At 37.8% G+C, this 7,139-nt stretch overlaps 1 non-coding gene across 1 annotated transcript; it reads right to left on the bottom strand.

Moving 5' to 3' along the window:
- Positions 1-1,547: 1,547 nt before the first annotated feature.
- LOC148564212 (small nucleolar RNA R71) lies at positions 1,548-1,655 on the bottom strand. Its single transcript, XR_015883885.1, has one exon. It is a non-coding gene; the product is annotated as a small nucleolar RNA R71 (small nucleolar RNA).
- Between the last annotated feature and the right edge of the window lie 5,484 nt (positions 1,656-7,139).

Below are 7,139 nucleotides of genomic sequence, written 5' to 3'. Positions count from 1 at the left end.
GTTTTGATCCATAACTTTCATGCATTGCATCATTTTCATGTTTTTCTCTCTCATCATTAAAAATTCAAAAATCAAAAAAATATCTTTCCCTTTTTCACTCATAAATTTCGAAAATTTGAGTTGACTTTTTCAAAACTTTTTAAAATCTAGTTGTTTTTATGAGTCAAATCAAATTTTCAATTTAAAAATCTTACCTTTTCAAAATCTTTTTCAAAAATCAAATCTTTTTCATTTTTCTTAGTTATTTTCGAAAATTTTAAAAATACTTTTCAAAAATTTTTTTCTTATCTTTATCTCCTAATTTTCGAAAATAACATCATCAATTAATGTTTTGATTCAAAAATTTCAAGTTTGTTACTTGCTTGTTAAGAAAGATTCAAACTTTAAGTTCTAGAATCATATCTTGTGATTTCTTGTGAATCAAGTCATTAATTGTGATTTTAAAAATAAAATCTTTTTCAAAACTAATTTCAATCATATCTTTTTAAAAATATCTTCTTATCTTATCTTTTTAAAAAATTTGATTTTAAAAATATCTTTTCTAACTTCCTATCTTCTTATCTTTTCAAAATTGATTTTCAAATTTGTTTCAACTAACTAACTAACTTTTTGTTTGTTTCTTATCTTTTTCAAAACTACCTAACTAACTCTCTCTCTCTCTCTAATTTTCGAAAATATCTCCCTCTTTTTCAAAAATTCTTTTTAATTAACTAATTATTTTAATTTTTGATTTTAATTTTCAAAAATTACTAACCTTTTTCAAAAACAATTTTCGAAAATCAATAACTCTTTTTCAAAAATAATTTTTGAAAATTCTCTCTCTCTCTCATATCATTCTATTTATTTATTTATTTACTAACATCTCTTCCTCACTTACCAAAAATCCGAACTCTCTCTCTCTCTCTGAGTTCAGATTTTCTCTTTTTCATTTCTTCTACTCACATAAGGGAACCTCTATACCTGGGCAAAAAGGATCCCTATTATTATTATTTCTCTGTTCCCTTCTTTTTCATATGAGCAGGAGCAAGGACAAGAATATTCTTGTTGAAGCAGATCCAGAACCTGAAAGGACTCTGAAGAGGAAACTAAGAGAAGCTAAATTACAACAATCCAGCAAGCACCTTTCAGAAATTTTCGAACAAGAAGAGGAGATGGCAGCCAAAAATAATAATAATGCAAGGAGGATGTTTGGTGACTTTACTGCACCTAATTCCAATTTACATGGAAGAAGCATCTCCATCCCTACCATTGGAGCAAACAAGTTTGAGCTGAAACCTCAATTAGTTTCTCTGATGCAGCAGAACTGCAAGTTTCATGGACTTCCATCTAAAGATCCTTTTCAGTTCTTAACTAAATTTTTGCAGATCTGTGATACTGTTAAGACTAATGGAGTAGATTCTGAAGTCTACAGGCTCATGCTTTTCCCTTTTGCTGTGAGAGACAGAGCTAGAATATGGTTGGACTCTCAACCTAAGGATAGCCTGAACTCTTGGGATAAGCTGGTCAAGGCTTTCTTAGCCAAGTTCTTTCCTCCTCAAAAGCTGAGCAAGCTTAGAGTGGATGTTCAAACCTTCAAACAGAAAGAAGGTGAATCCCTCTATGAAGCTTGGGAGAGATACAAGCAACTGACCAAAAAGTGTCCTTCTGACATGCTTTCAGAATGGACCATCCTGGATATATTCTATGATGGTCTATCTGAATTAGCTAAAATGTCATTGGATACTTCTGCAGGTGGATCCATTCACCTAAAGAAAACGCCTGCAGAAGCTCAAGAACTCATTGACATGGTTGCTAATAACCAGTTCATGTACACTTCTGAAAGGAATCCTATGAATAATGGGACGCCTATGAAGAAGGGAGTTCTTGAAATTGATACTCTGGATGCCATATTGGCTCAGAATAAAATATTTATTCAGCAAGTCAATATGATTTCTCAGAGTCTGAATGGAATACAAGCTACATCCAACAGTACTCAAGAGACATCTTCTGAAGAAGAAGCTTATGATCCTGAGAACCCTGCAATAGCAGAGGTGAATTACATGGGTGAACCATATGGAAACACCTATAATCCCTCATGGAGAAATCACCCAAATCTCTCATGGAAGGATCAACAAAAGCCTCAACAAGGCTTTAATAATGGTGGAAGAAATAGGTTTAACAATAGTAAACCTTTTTCATCATCCACTCAGCAACAGACAGAGAACTCTGAACAACATACCTCTAATTTAGTAAACTTAGTCTCTGATCTATCTAAGGCCACTGTAAGTTTCATGAATGAAACAAGGTCCTCCATTAGAAATTTGGAGGCACAAGTGGGCCAGCTGAGTAAAAGAGTCACTGAAATTCCTCCAAGTACTCTCCCAAGCAATACAGAAGAAAATCCAAAAGGAGAGTGCAAGGCCATTGAAATGACCATCATGGCCGAAGCCACAAAAGAGGAGGAGGACATGAATCCCAAGGAAGAAGACCTCCTGGGACGTCCAGTGATCAATAAGGAATTTCCCTCTGAGGTACCAAAGGAATCTGAGACTCATCTAGAGACCATAGAGATTCCATTGAACCTCCTTACGCCCTTCATGAGCTCTGATGAGTATTCCTCTTCTGAAGAGAATGAGGATGTCACTGAAGAGCAAGTTGCCAAGTTCCTTGGTGCAATCATGAAGCTGAATGCCAATTTATTTGGTAATGAGACTTGGGGAGATGAACCTCCCCTGTTCACCAATGAACTAAAAGCATTGGATCAACTGAGATTGCCTCAGAAAAAATAGGATCCTAGAAAGTTCCTAATACCTTTTACCATAGGCACCATGATCTTTGAAAAGGCTCTGTGTGACCTTGGTTCGGGGATAAACCTCATGCCCCTCTCTGTAATAGAGAAACTGGGAATCTTTGGGGTGCAAGCTGCTAAAATCTCATTAGAGATGGCAGACAATTCAAGAAAACAGGCTTATGGACAAGTAGAGGACGTGTTAGTAAAGGTTGAAGGCCTTTACATCCCTGCTGATTTCATAGTCCTAGATACTGGGAAGGATGAGGATGAATCTATCATCCTTGGAAGACCCTTCCTAGCAACAGCAAGAGCTGTGATTGATGTTGACAGAGGTGAATTATTCCTTCAATTGAACAAGGACTCCCTTGAGTTTAAAACTCAAGGTCATCCTTCTGTAAACATGGAAAAGAAGCACAATAAGCCTCTCTCAAAACAGAGTCAACCAGAGCCCCCATAGTCAAACTCTAAGTTTGGTGTTGGGAGGCCACAACCAAATTCTAAGTTTGGTATTCAACTCCTATATCCAAACTCTAAGTTTGGTGTTGGGGAGTCTCAACAATGCTCTGAACATCTTTGAGGCTCCATGAGAGCCCACTATCAAGCTATTAACATTAAAGAAGCGCTTGTTGGGAGTCAACCCAATTTTTATTTATCTAATTTTTATTTTCATTGTTTTTCATGTTTTATTAGGTTCATGATCATGTGGAGTCACAAAATAAATATAAAAATTGAAAATAGAATCAAAAACAGCAGAAGAAAAATCACACCCTGGAGGAGGATCTTACTGGCGTTTAAACGCCAGTAAGGAGCATCTGTCTGGCGTTCAACGCCAGAACAGAGCATGTTTCTGGCGTTGAACGCCAGAAACAAGCAGCATCCTGGCGTTCAGACGCCAGAAATGCACAGTAAGGAAAGCTGGCGCTGAACGCCAGAAACAAGCATCTGGCTGGCGTTCAACGCCAGAAATATGCTGCATCTGGGCGTTGAACGCCCAGAACAAGCATCAGTTCAACGTTTAAACGCCAGAATTGCATGCAAAGGCATTTTACATGCCTAATTGGTGCAGGGATGCAATTCCTTGACACCTCAGGATCTATGGACACCACAGGATCTGTGAATCTCACAAGATCCCCACCCACCTCACCCCCTCTCTCTCCATTCATGGTCATCCCTTCTGTTTTCCATTCACCACTCACAGCCATACACATATCCATCCATCTCCTCCATATCTTCTTCTTCTATTCTTTCTTCTTTTGCTCGAGGGCGAGCAACATTCTAAGTTTGGTGTGGTAAAAGCATAAGCTTTTTGTTTTTCCATTACCATTGATGGCACCTAAGACCGGAGAAACCTCTAGAAAAGGGGAAGGGAAGACAAAGGCTTCCACCTCCGAGTCATGGAAGATGGAAAGATTCATCTCAAAGGTCTATAGCTCAGTGGTAGAACATGTGGCTGCAAATCAAGAGATCCCTGAGATACCTCAGGGGATGCACTTCCCTCCACATAAATATTGGGAGAAAATCAACACCTCCCTAGGAGAATTAAGTTCCAACATGGGACAATTAAGGGTGGAACATCAAGAGCACTCCATCATCCTTCATGAAATTATAGAAGATCAAAAAGCAATGAGGGAGGAGCAACAAAGACAAGGAAGAGACATAAAAGAGCTCAAGGACATCATTGTTTCCTCAAGAAGGAAACGCCACCATCACTAAGGTGGATTCATTCCTTGTTCTTACATTCTCTATTTTTCATTTTCTTTATGTTAAGTGCTTATCCATGTTTGTGTCTTATTACATGATCATTAGTCTTTAGTAACTTTGTCTTAAAGTTATGAATGTCCTATGAATCCATCACCTCTCTTAAATGAAAAATGTTTTAATTCAAAAGAACAAGAAGTACATGAGTTTCGAATTTATCCTTGAACTTAGTTTAATTATATTGATGTGGTGACAATGCTTCTTGTTTTATGAATGAATGCCTGAACAGTGCATATGTCTTTTGAAGTTGTTCTTTTAGAATGTTAAATATGTTGGCTCTTGAAAGAATGATGAAAAGGAGACATGTTATTTGATAATCTGAAAAATTGTAAAATGATTCTTGAAGCAAGAAAAAGCAGCAAAGAACAAAGCTTGCAGAAAAAAAAATAGCGAAAAAAAATAGAAAAAATAGAGAGAAAAAGCAAGCAAAAAAAGCCAAAAGCTCTTAAAACCAAGAGGCAAGAGCAAAAAGCCAATAACCCTTAAAACCAAAAGGCAAGGGTAAATAAAAAGGATCCCAAGGCTTTGAGCATTAGTGGATAGGAGGGCCTAAAGGAATAAAATCCTGGCCTAAGCGGCTAAACCAAGCTGTCCCTAACCATGTGCTTGTGGCGTGAAGGTGTCAAGTGAAAACTTGAGACTGAGCGGTTAAAGTCAAGGTCCAAAGCAAAAACAGAGTGTGCTTAAGAACCCTGGACACCTCTAATTGGGGACTTTAGCAAAGCTGAGTCACAATCTGAAAATGTTCACCCAGTTATGTGTCTGTGGCATTTATGTATCCGGTGGTAATACTGGAAAAAAAAGTGCTTAGGGCCACGGCCAAGACTCATAAAGTAGCTATGTTCAAGAATCAACATACTGAACTAGGAGAATCAATAACACTATCTGAACTCTGAGTTCCTATAGATGTCAATCATTTTGAACCTCAATGGATAAAGTGAGATGCCAAAACTATTCAAGAGGCAAAAAGCTACAAGTCCCGCTCATTTGAATGGAGCTATGTTTCATTGATAGTTTGGAATTTATAGTATATTCTCTTCTTTTTATCCTATTTGATTTTCAGTTGCTTGGGGACAAGATACAATTTAAGTTTGGTGTTGTGATGAGCGGATAATTTATACGCTTTTTGGCATTGTTTTTAGTATGTTTTTAGTAGAATCTAGTTACTTTTAGGGATGTTTTTATTAGTTTTTATGTTAAATTCACATTTTTGGACTTTACTATGAGTTTGTGTGTTTTTCTGTGATTTCAGTTATTTTCTGGCTAAAATTGAGGGACTTGAGCAAAAATCAGATTCAGAGGTTGAAGAAGGACTGCTGATGCTGTTGGATTCTGACCTCTATGCACTCAAAGTGGCTTTTCTGGAGCTACAGACCTCAAAATGGTGCGCTTCCAATTGCGTTGGAAAGTAGATATCCAGGGCTTTCCATCAATATATAATAGTTCATACTTTGGCCGAGTTTAGACGACGCAAAAGGGCGTTGAACGCCAGTTCTACGCTGCTGTCTAGAGTTAAACGCCAGAAACACGTCACGAACCAGAGTTGAACGCCAGAAATACGTTACAACCTGGCGTTCAACTCCAGAAAGAGCCTCTGCACGTGTAACATTCAAGTTCAGTCCAAGCACACACTAAGTGGGCCCAGGAAGTGAATTTCTGCATCAATTACTTACTTCTGTAAACCCTACTAACTAGTTTATTATAAATAGGACTTTTTACTATTGTATTAGACATCTTATGATTTTTAGTTCATCTTAGGATCATATTGATCACGTTTTGGGGGGCTGGCCATTCGGCCATGCCTGGACCTTTCACTTATGTATTTTCAACGGTAGAGTTTCTACACTCCATAGATTAAGGTGTGGAGCTCTGCTGTTCCTCATGAATTAATGCAAAGTACTACTGTTTTTCTATTCAATTCAATTTATTCCGCTTCTAAGATAATTCATTCGCACTTCAACATGAATGTGATGAACATGACAATCATCATCATTACCCCACGAACTCGTGCCTGACAACCACTTTCGTTCCACCTTAGATTGAATGAGTATCTCTTGGATCTCTTAGTCAGAATCTTCGTGGTATAAGCTAGATTGATGGCGGCATCCATGAGAATCCGGAAAGTCTAAACCTTGTCTGTGGTATTCCGAGTAGGATTCTGGGATTGAATGACTGTGACGAACTTCAAACTCGTGAGTGCTGGGCGTAGTAACAGACGCAAAAGGAGGGTGAATCCTATTCCAGTATGATCGAGAACCTCAGATGATTAGCCGTTCTGTGACAGAGCATTTGGACCATTTTCACAAGAGGATAGGATGCAGCCATTAACCACAGTGATGCCTCCAGACGATTAGCCATGCAGTGACAGCGCATCGGACCATTTTCCAGAGAGGATGAAAAGTAGCCATTGACAATGGTGATGTCCTTACATAAAGCCAGCCATGGAAAGGAGTAGGACTGATTGGATGAAGACAGCAGGAAAGCAGAAGTTCAGAGGGACAAAAGCATCTCTAGACTTTTATCTGAAATTCTCACCAATGATATACATAAGTATTTCTATCATTATTTTCTGTCTATTTATTATTTATTTTCGAAAACTCCATAACTATTT

The sequence above is a fragment of the Arachis ipaensis genome, chromosome B5, assembly GCF_059453495.1.
Source record: "Arachis ipaensis isolate K30076 ecotype BB chromosome B5, ASM5945349v1, whole genome shotgun sequence".
Classification (NCBI taxonomy): Eukaryota; Viridiplantae; Streptophyta; class Magnoliopsida; order Fabales; family Fabaceae; genus Arachis; species Arachis ipaensis.
The sequence above is the reverse complement of the archived record's forward strand: the minus strand, read 5'-3'. Positions and strand labels throughout refer to the sequence as shown.